The sequence below is a fragment of the Peromyscus leucopus genome, chromosome 22 (genome assembly GCF_004664715.2).
Source record: "Peromyscus leucopus breed LL Stock chromosome 22, UCI_PerLeu_2.1, whole genome shotgun sequence".
Taxonomy (NCBI): domain Eukaryota; kingdom Metazoa; phylum Chordata; class Mammalia; order Rodentia; family Cricetidae; genus Peromyscus; species Peromyscus leucopus.
Window position 1 is genome coordinate 24,841,494 of NC_051081.1, and position 11,335 is coordinate 24,852,828.

At 46.4% G+C, this 11,335-nt stretch overlaps 1 non-coding gene across 1 annotated transcript; it reads left to right on the forward strand.

Annotated features, from left to right (window-relative positions):
• The first annotated feature begins 10,730 nt into the window (after positions 1-10,730).
• Positions 10,731-10,886, forward strand: LOC114681630. Its single transcript, XR_003732931.1, has one exon. It is a non-coding gene; the product is annotated as a U1 spliceosomal RNA (small nuclear RNA).
• Positions 10,887-11,335: the final 449 nt, after the last annotated feature.

The following is an 11,335-nucleotide window of genomic DNA, read 5'->3' on the forward strand; positions in this document are numbered from 1 at the left end:
GTTTGTCCCCAGCCGCCTTGGGAGCTCTCCAAGCTTTTAGTGCGTTCTTTAGCCACACGCAGTTGACACGACCTGTACTGACATTAAGCTCCTATCTTGTAACAGAGGCCCTATTCCCTTTCCAAGAATAAATCCAAAGTTATCAGAACATATTTTTAAAACCTCTCTCATAACACACAACACAATTTGCAATAGTGGCGCAGAGCGGCTTTGCACTCCAGGACAGGTGCCTCGTGCCAGAAGGGTGGTGCCGTCTTGGGTTCCATTCTCAACAGACTTCCGTGGACTGTCTCCCTTCTTCCTCGCAGGGGCTTATCTATAAGTCAGATGTCAACAAATGCACTGGACGCTTTATCCTTCCATCTGTCTGGCATTTCAAAAATGCTGAGAGTTAAGCACATTTTTCAGGAAACCTGCTTTCTGATTGCCTGGGGACAGAAGGGTGACGGAAGGGTCCTTAGAGGGATCCCTGTTTGGAGCCGATATCCCACAGGCCACCGCCCGGTGTCTAGACTCTTAGCTGGCTCCTAGCTTTCAGTGGCAAGATTGATGAATAGAGTTCCCTAAAAATTAAAACCCTGGGAAAAGCACAGGCCCGATAGTCAGAACCGAGCAGCTGAATGATGGTCTCTTCCGGAAGTCAGAGTGGGCGCTTTTTCTCGCCCTGCTCCTGGGGATAAAAGTGAAGTCTGAACTTCCTTACAACGCTGACTAATTCCCCATCAGGAGGGCCTCCAGCCTTTTGCAGAGCTAATTACGGGAGTGGTAAATGAAGGGTCTCTGGAAGTGAGAGCTGTCGGGAGAGGAAAGAGGGGGAAAGGAAAAAAGCAAATCCCCAAGCCTTAGTGGATTGCCAAACAGGAGTTTTTCAGAGGCTGTGAGATAGGCCAGCCCACCCCCAGGCCTCCTTCAGACACGTTTTTTTCTTCCTCCCTGACTCATCGGGTTTCTTCAGGAACGCCTGGTGAGAAAGGATTATGAGGCAGGCGAGGGAGCCAGCCCCTTTTTTGGCAGCACAGACACACTCCGATTTCAGAGGCGGCAGATCTCCGAGAACAGACTCCGTGTGCTGGCGTTCTAGGCTGGAGTCCAGCAGCAGTTCAGCGCATGAAGTACATCAGATGGATCGCCCTGTCAGCCAGAGAGACTCGAGGACTTTCCTGGGGCTACACCTCTCCAGAAGTTTGAAGATGTGGCGACAGGTTTGCCTTCGGAGACGTGCGAATGTCACCAGCTGGGAGTGGCAGATGCCAAGAGCCTGTCGGGAAAACAGATCTCCATCTGGCCCTGGGCTAGGCTTCCTGGGACACAGATTAGAATGGGTTGAAACAAAGCAGCGGAAGCCCAGAGTTTAGATTTCGCACACATTGTTCCGGTCTTGGGGTCATTTCCTGCCTTTAGAATTCATTTCCTTTCCAGGTCCACAAAAGCTTGATGAAGGGCAGTTGTTGGGGGGTTGCCATTGCTTGGGTCCACACAGGAGCAGCCCTGCCTCTACCCCAAGTTCTACACCGCTCGCTCTCGGTGCTCCTGTCTGCTCACACTGAGCCAGGATGGAGGAAGCCCCAGGAATACATAAACTAGAGAAGGGAGCCATCCCCAGGCTGAGTCCGATGAACTCGCTTGTTCCTAGAAAACAGACTGGGAGGTGGGCAAAATAAGGAGGTTTCATCGAGGGGCTCCCTTCACCCACACTCCCTTGAAGGACGTAGCCCCACACATACACACCCCGAAAACTGGAGGTTTAAAGCAAGGGCCACAGCCTGCTTCCTGACCTTCCTGAGTCCCCACCAGCAGGCCAGCCAGGTACACAGGACAGTGAGGTTTGCGACACAATGACTTGCTTTGTCGTGTCCCGCTCGGTTTTGTTTCACATTTTGTTCCAACAAGGATTTCAGGCAGCAATAATAGCTTTTCTGGCAGCATTTTTTAAGGCTGGTTTTGAGCCCTTTGAAGTTGATGGATTCCTTACTGGAAAATATTTCTGCGGCTCTCACTGTGCCCCGAACACATTGCAATTCTGCTGTGCCCCGCCCACCTTCACCACCACCACCACCACCACCACCACCACCACCACCTACAACACAATCCAGGGTGGACCTTTTGGCTCCAAAGACGACAGGAGCCAGACTAAACTCAATGCGGATCTGATGCCCCTTTCATTTTTCTGAAATCTAACCCGTACAGCACTTGTCAGGATGAACCTGTGTGTTCAAACACTCTGTCTCAATAGGCTGTAAGCTCCCACGTAGACCACGGGCTTTTATGCCACATCCATCCAGCTGAACAAAGCAACTTAGCAGGAAGCCCCTTCCTTGGTGACCAGATTCTATTAGAGTGCCACCAATCCCTGCAAACAGAATCTGTTATTTCCCCACAGTTTAAACAGTCTGTGCTCAAGGCCACTCAGGGGTTGGTGGTGAGGGGTTTCTCCCTGGGTCCTTCTGTGTCATTCAGGAATCGACACAGCTGACTTTCTGAATAGCTCCATCTCAGGAGGTATTCAGAGAGATGGCCTCCCATGACCTTTGTGATTGTCCCTGTGAACTTTAGGATGTTCCGGAAGAAGTCAGTAACTAGGAGGAAAAAAAAAGTTCTGTATCAGGTCGGTCTGGTTTGGAGATCCGCCCTAATAGACCTGGAGGGTATGAAGCCTACCCAGAAAAAAACAGTGCGTGTGGATTCTCAAAGCGTGTCCTCAGAAATCAAGAGCAGAATGCTGGTCTCTAGAGACTGAGGAAAGCAAGGGGGGCGGGGGATTGGTCAGTGGGTAGTGGGTGTCCACTAGACAGGAAATAAGCTCTGAGGCCCCATTGCTCAGTCAGGTGCTTATGTGTCTATGAAGATACACTGTGTAATCCCCCAAAAAGCTAAGGAAAATTGATTTTAAATGCTTGAAGAAAAAGAAATGCTAAATGCTTATGGAGAAAGACTTGCCTACCCTGATTTGAACATTACATAATAAGTATCTACAGTGAAACATCACATGGTATCCATAAATATGTACAAGTTTTATTAAATTTTTTTTAATTAAAAAAAATTTTTTTAATTTCCTTTTAAAAACAAGTCTACCAGACTCCTAGCTTCCCCCTGGCTTCCCCCTGAGAGAGCTCTTGCAGACATGAACATCAGATTCCCAGGGCTGGGGGCATTTGTAAACTATTGTTTTTGAACTTTAGGGAGTCTAAATGGGACCCCAGCAGCAGACACTGATGTAAGTTAGCCTGTGGCTTTGGATAACTGTGCTGTAAGTCATAGATTCACATGACATCCACACAGATGAAGTAGTAACAGCTGAACATGACACCATGGTTCTGGGCCAGGCTTTGGCACTTGGTGAGACCTTGAAGAGACAAATCATTTCCCAATACTGACAACCTCAGGACTAACCAAAGATTTTCAAAAACCCAGCATAGACCAGGGTTCCAAATCATAGCCCCAAACTACAAAATAATAGAGACAGTCCAAGGCATCAGAGGACCAAGGCTTCCCTAGTGTGCCCTAAACAGCATTGAAGTTGTCCAGTGCAGAAACCCAAGTCCTAGGACCCCTTCGAATCCAAGGTCAGGGGGTCCAAGAACTGCAATAGTGACAGCATCTTTCTTTGCTCATAGCTGTTTCCAAGTAAGAAAAATAGAAAAGAAGGGGAGAAGAGGGGAGTCCTGGGTTCTATAAGGAAGCAGGCTGAGCACGTCAAAGAGAGCAAGCCAGTAAGCAGCACCCTCCAGGGCCTCTGCATCAGCTCCTGCCTCCAGGTTCCTGCCCTGCGTGAGTTCCTGCCCTGACTGCCTTCGCGATGAACAGTGATGTGGGGGTGTAAGCCAAACAAACCCCTTCCTCCTCCCCAAGCTGCTTGGGTCACGGTGTTTCATCACAGCAGTGACAGCCTTAGCTAAGACAACTCCCAAGTCTGAACCATTGTGCTATCTCTTCTCCTGGTGCCAGGAGGACTTTCTTAACTCAAGGCGACTCCAACCACTGACTCAGGATCAGGGTATCCCCGGCAGTTTCTATAGATTGAGAATTCTCAAATGTACAAGAGACATTTTTGCTCGCGTTGATTTAAACACACATGGACAGGTAGACCTTAATGACACTCTACTCAGAGGAGACATTCATGAAGCTTGGGTCAACTAGCAACTTTCCACCAGGAGATTTCCCCCACTCTACCTCCCTCTACCCCTTCCCAAACTCAACTTCCTAATAATAGTGCTTATCCTGGGATGCTGAGCGCCCCCTAGTGGGAGGAATGAACATAGAGGACGGACCACTTGGATGGCGTTTTCAGTAACCTGTCCACCCCCAACTTCCTGCCCCTCAGCTGATTTCGCCTTCCAGCCTCCTCGTGGTTCTTAGAATGATTCATTCTTCCCACGATGATTGGACCTTTTGCCTCATAAAGCACTCTCTGTCTTTTCAGATATAATGAACTAAAATTAAGCAGAAGGCAGCCCGGAGCTGCAGGAAAAGCTCCCTATGGTGAGAGCTTGCAACCCTACCATAGCCCTATAAGGCAAGCTGAGGGAGCCCTGGCTGCCCAGGGCAGAACAATAGAGGATAAGTTAGAAAGATATTTTTGGAAGTTTGGAGAATGAGGAGTGGCCGTTTCCCAGATTAATATTAAATGCCCTGCCATACCAGACCTCTACTAAGGCCTAGATGAATGCCCAACATCTACCCATTTGCTATAAACATGTGAAACCTATCCCAGTGAGAGAGGCACCCATTCTCAGGCACACTGTGTACAAATGTAGGGCATTCTGAACATTTGAGTAGTTCTCTCCACTCTTTAAGGCCACCATCATGGGCCTCTATGACAGATGAGCCTTAATATGTGGCAGTCGATAAAGCATTTAAATTACCTGGAGTACATACACTCACTAAGCACCGGGAGCTTACAAGTCTTTATCATATGCACACATCTAACTTAGTCCCTTATTCAAAGAAAGGTCTTTTAAAAAATGAGAGAGAAGAGGAAGGGGGTGTCCGGAAGCGAAGCTCAATAGTAGAATGCTGGCCCAACATATCCAAGGCCTTGTTTTAATCTCATCATTGGAAAGGGGCGTTTGGGGAGTCAGGGAGCGTTACCGTGTTTGCAAGGCATGCATTAAGAATTCCTTTGAGCACGTACAGCCTTTAGTCAGTTATTTTCCTTATTAAATGTGAGTCATGGTTTTTGATTTTTCATTGTGTACATTTTATTCATCACAGTACTGTGTTACATAAAGTCATTTTCAAGCAAGTGTACATTTATTTAACAGCATGCTCCCTCTACAGTCCCTTTCTCAGCCCTTCCCCTTCCTGGTAGTTTTCCCTTTTTTGCCTAGACAGTTTTATTTCAACTTCCATGCTATAGACACATATGAGATTTTCTGTATCAAATGTAGGACTGACAAAGGAGAGAAAATACAGTATTTGTCTTTCTGACACTGACTGAATTTGCTGGATATAATGTATCTCCAAATGTATCTATTTCCCTGCAAACAAGGTAACTTTGTTCTTCTTTGTGGGTGAAACACATGTCACTTAGTATATATATGCATTTTCTGTATCCATTCTTCTGTTGTTGGACATCTGGGTTAGTTCTGTAAATTAGCTATTGTGAACAGTGGTACATTAACGCTGATGCACAAGTATCTTTCATAGTCCTTTCTTAAATTCTATCTCTGATAACTTGTTCTGGGCAAAGCTCAGCCAGTCTCATCCCACTGGCCCAAGGCCTGTCCCTGGGGTACACGACAGTCACGTAGCACACACCTCCGTGAACAACTCTGTGGCTGTGCTTTCAATTGCTCCTAAATTTGGGTCATCAGTAGCCATCTGATAAATCCCTGAAACTTGGCCCACAATGTGGCCAGCTCCACTACACAATGGCTCCCATCTGATCTTTAGCTTGGTGGCTTGGACACTCTAATCCACAAAGGCTTTCAATGTTGAGCCTTTCTGCTTCTCTTTGAGGACCATTCGATGCTCCTCATATTTCTGACAACCAAGAACTTTGGAAGAATTTCTGCCCTGGGGCACTCTCATTTTTTTGTGTCCAGATTGGCCTCCTTCCAAACTCGCCAGGGACATCACAGAATGAAGCTGTCTGTGGAAGGCTGCTGGACAAATTGGACACAAGTTCACTGGACATCTGATAGAAAGAAAGGGTGAAACGGTCCAAGCTCGGTCAGCCTCTCAAGCTTGACAGCAAAAAACTGGAATTTCTTCTTGCATAATGTGAGCTTGAATTAAGTCTGCAGGGCCTTTGACCTTTACTCTGAATGGAACAGTCACTGGGCAGGGCCAGCTCTGGCTTGGAAGGGAGGACACATTGATTTTAAGGCCTGTTCCTTCTCGAACATAAGAAGACAAAACACTGTGTTGACTTAGATGAGCCATTCTGTCAGGGTATAGGAAGTTCTAAGTAGCATTAACTGGCCCTGCCTTTGTGAGGAAGGGTGGTAATGTATGTTTATAAGGATATATGAGAAGGATGAGAATTAAAAAGAATGAATCTAAATGGTGGCTGCTTTGTGTGTCTGGATGAGAACGGGCCCTAGCTCAGACAAGAAATTTTCCTTCTTATGTCTTGACTTCAGGAGAATAAAAACTAAATCACAAATCTAAAGATAAGTACATATTCACCATGGGAGAGAGGGGACTAAATGAGTTATATTTTAAAGAGATCCTGGGTCACAAGGAACGAGTGCTTATAACTCTGGAAGCATTTGTTTCCTGCAAGTCTCCATGGATGAGAAGAAATGGTGAGGAGAAGATTACACACACACAAACACACACACACACTCACACACACACACACAATCGTATAAGCTGAAATGTGTTCATCTGGGTTATGTGGAATGGGTTGAATTATTAGCACTGAAAGCTCTCCAAGGAAAAGCCAAAAGTTAACCACCAGTTATGGGAAATTCAGATAAGTAACCACAGGCTAGTAGGGCCAGCCCAAAGCTAAAGCTAACAGACTCACCAGTATATAGTGTGGGAGATGTCCAAAGAGGATAAACCCCTGAGTCATGCCCCAGAGAACTTCCATGAGTCCCCATGAGCCCCCAAGGCAGGTCCATAGACAAGAGAACAGGCCAAGCCACTTCTTAGTACCTACGATAAGTTAGACACACATTTACTAATAGCCCTAAGGGAATAGAGTCGAGGAAAGAGGTATGCAGCTGTTGGCTATCATCCAAACAAACCAAATAAAGACTTGAACTGAGGCCAGAGAAGCAGGGTGTGGATCACCTTGGGAAACTGGGTGGGGATCATTAGCTCTACACTCAAGCAAGGGACAAAAGGGTGTTGGTATATCTATACCAGTGGGTGTGAGCATTCCACAGCCTGGATGTTTGTGGAAGAAGCGCCAATAAATATGGAATGCAAGTTCCTCCTGCTATCCTAAAACCCTTTTACCAGCTGAGTGTTTGGTTGGTTTAAAGCCACCATGTAAAGAAGTTCTTAGTAACATGGAAGCTAAGAGTGCAGCTAGACACTGGAGTAGACAGCCAAGGTTGCAACACATACTCAAGGAGACAGAGAAGGTCATCTGAATGTCACTTTGGGCTTGAAGCTATAGCTACGCCCTTAAAGTCATCACTGACATCATCTGCTTGATTCTAAGGCTGTCAGTGACTCTGCAGCATCCTTTCTAGTCTTTGTTTTCGTCCTGGTCAGTTGGTACCAACTTCCAATTCCATGTTCAATAACCTTAGGTTGGGGCCATCAGATGCCTCAGCAGGTAAGGTCACTAGCCTTAATGATCTGAGCCACACGGTGGGAAGAGAGAATTGATCTCTACAAGTTAGACTTTGTCCTCCACATGCACACCAGTGTGTGTGTGTGTGTTGTGTGTGTGTGTGTGTGTGTGTGTGTTTAGAAAATAGAAACTCAGGCTGGTAGCTTCCATCAGGGCATGGTGAGAGAAATCACACAATGGAATTTAACAAACACTGCAGACCAAGGCTTTTTTTTTTTTTTTTCTGGAAAGGCTGTTATTAAACATCTGCCGTTACACCATGCCTTGGAGAGAGGTTTTGCCTGACAGAGAGAGGGGGAGGGAGGAGCTGAGGAGGAAGGTTGGGGAATGAGATGGAGAACTCTAGAGTGAACAGAGAGAGGTGGGTGCCAGGTTTGGCCTTGGCTCCTTCGTACAAGCCTCCCTTCCCAAGTCAAGCTTTGGAGCTAGGCTTTAAAGGTCGCTGGGTGAGTGCTTGCACGTGTTTCTGTGATGTAGGGGTAACTCACTCTGCACTGTTTGCAGGGCTGTCTTCCTACTTACTGTGTTGGAGGTTTATGATCTAGAGCATCATAGCTCAAATGCATCCTTTGTATACTCTGCATCCTGGACTACTATACCCTGTACCCAATGTGTCTCTTACAGATGTGAAGTGTTTTCTCAATCTCACTCTCTATCACTTCAACCTCACCATATGACAGTGTGTCCCTTTCATCTGAAACGTGTTCCCTGTTGACCTTCAAGTTTAACAGCTTGCATCTCTTGAAAGCGTTCCCGGGGCAGATCTATTACTCCCCCTGGCCAAGAGGTATTTAGCTTCAAGGTTTTTATTCAGTTTTTGCCTCCCACAACCATCTCTCCCTCCGACCTTTCGAAGTTGAAGTCCCACCAATATCTCCGGACGAGGCAGTCTCTTACTGGAGATTGGGCCAGGAGCAGAATCTGAACCAAGCAATCAAATCTGTATGGCAGGTGGGATTTGATGCCCTCTCAAGAACTGGAAGTAGAAGGAAGGTTGTCCTCACCTGAGTCAAAGCCAAGCCTGAGAGAGAGGTTTGCAGACAGCCATGTATTTGAAGATCCCAGAAAACAGGAATGTAGTATGTGAGCAGAGGAAGAAGAGAAGAGAAGCCAGCACAGGATATGTTATTAACTGGGCACAGTTCTTTGGCCACCTAGCCTCGCTGAATCGTTGAGCCCTGGGTTTAATGAGAGATCCTGTACGGTGGAGGGTAACCGAGAAAAACCATGGACATCCATTTCTGGCCTCTACATGCAGGTCCATGTGCACACATATCCACACAAGTACATACACATGCCACACACATACATACTATATATGCAGGTATATACACATATATTTCATGTGCTTCAACCCATTTTGGTTGTTATTCTGATTAGTGATCAGATTATTTGATCTTTGGCCAATGGAATGATATTCACATTGGTTCCTGAAGATTTCTGGTGCAACCTCAATAGTCTTTGCTTCATCTTTCTTTTCTGGTATGATAAGATAGTCTACAAGTTTCTGGAGCGATGGAAATGCTCTCATCTGTGTTGTATAATAGTGTGACCACCAATCACATGTGGCTGTTCAATTCTGGACATGAGGCTAATGCAGCTGGGCAGCAGAATTTTAACTGGAATTAAATTTGGATTAACTTTATTTTAAATAGACACTTGTGGGTAGTTGCTATCTAGTACCTAGTTCTTCTTGCAAAACCAATGAAACCATTTAGATAGAGAGAAACCCAATTTGCCTACTGTGGAATTCAGTCCTTATTAGAACATTGCAAGGATTGACTTCCTCTCATCTCAGAGACTTCTGTAAAGTCCTGATTTACAAGCCCCCCCACACACCCCCGTTGTGTCTATCAAGGTGTTCAGAAGTCTGCTTTTAAGTTGTTTTAGTGTTGTTAAAACACTAATGAGCGGCTATGTTTGGGAAACATGCCCCTGTCCAAGATCGCTGGAATGCAAAGTTTGTGTTGAAGCTATGGTTCATTGAAAGGCATCCCAGTGAGCCAAGAGTGCATCTTTGGCTCCACATGGCCAGTTTTAGGACTTGGAGGAGGAAAGTCCACTGTTGGTTATGTGATCAAGAGTGGCAGGCGCTTGTAGAGACTTTCCTCTGTCCAGCTTCCATGTAAGTCTCTGGTTCTCCTTCCTCCATACTTAAGAAGAGCCCAAGGGCACTGGGAGATGGTTCAGTCTATCAAGTGCTTGCCCCACAAGCGTGAGAACCAGAGTCCACCCTCAGAACACATGTGAAAAGTGGGGCATGGTGGCATCTGCTTGTGACCCTGTGTGTGGGTTGGAGTAAGGAGGTGGAGACAGGTGGGTTCCTAGGGTTTGCTGGCTAGCCAGCATTGTTGAATCAACAAGCCCAGATCTCTGTAACAGACCATGTTTCAAAAGGCAGAACACAGGTTGGGAATTTAGCTCAGTGTAGAGCGCTTGCCTAGCAAGCACAAGCCCTGGGTTTGGTCCTCAGCTCCGGGGGGGGGGGGGAGGCAGACACATACTGACCTGGCAGGGGAGATACCATGACCTATTGCAGGATATTTGACCGCACTGTGAAACCTGAGACTGTTAATAAAAATCAACCTTGAGTCAGGAGGTGGAGTCAACAACTAGTTGACAGGAATTATCCATAGAGAGTTGTGAGGAACCAGAAAGACAGACAGAGAGATGCATAGGAAGAAGTAGGGAGAGACTTGGATGGTTTGGTTGAATGGAGAGATGCTCTCTTGCTGAGTCTCAGGCCAAAAAGGAAGGCCAGCTGGTTGCTTCTCAGCTTCTCTGATCTAGCATGTTTTCACCCCAACATCTGACTCCCAAGTCTTTATTGGTAAATAGAATGATAGGCTTAGTTAGAAACTATGTTTGGCAGCATCAGCAGAGCCAGAGCTGGAGGGTTGGAAATTCTAATAGGCCATGGTATGAGCAGCCTGGGGGCTGCAGAAGGCAATTAAAATATCAGTAGATTAAGGTGCAGCTGCTAAGCTGATGGAAAAATAGCCATGACCACAAAGGTGGTTTTCCCAGGGTGAGGCTTATCCATGGCACTTCAGATGGGCTGACCTCTACAATTTCCCCAAATTCAGAAAACTCAACCTTATAATTTGTGGTAATGGTGTGTGTGTGTGTGTGTGTGTGTGTGTGTGTGTGTGTGTGTGTGTATTAGAGTGTGAACACACACACACATACACACACACTTACACGCCAAACGAAGACTGCTCATTCTTAATCTGTAGACCAGACCTTATGACCCATTGTGCCTCCTGTATAAGTCAAAAAACTGTGGCAAGTTTGAGATTTTTACCTCTTGCACAATGACAAGATGGCCTGGCGTGGATTTGTGGCTGTTGGTGCAAGACTGGATTTCTAGACCAAAGACAAAAGACTTTTATTAAGCTTTAGCACAGCAAGCAACATGAGATTCTTGTTAGCACCCATTTCTTCCCGGCCGCCCACCAAGTCTCAAGGGGACAGGATAAAATAGCTCCATTACAGCAGCAGCTCCCCAGTCTTTCATAAGAGTCTGCAGCAAGCCGGGCGATGGTGGCGCACGCCTTTAATCCCAGCACTCGGGAGGCAGAG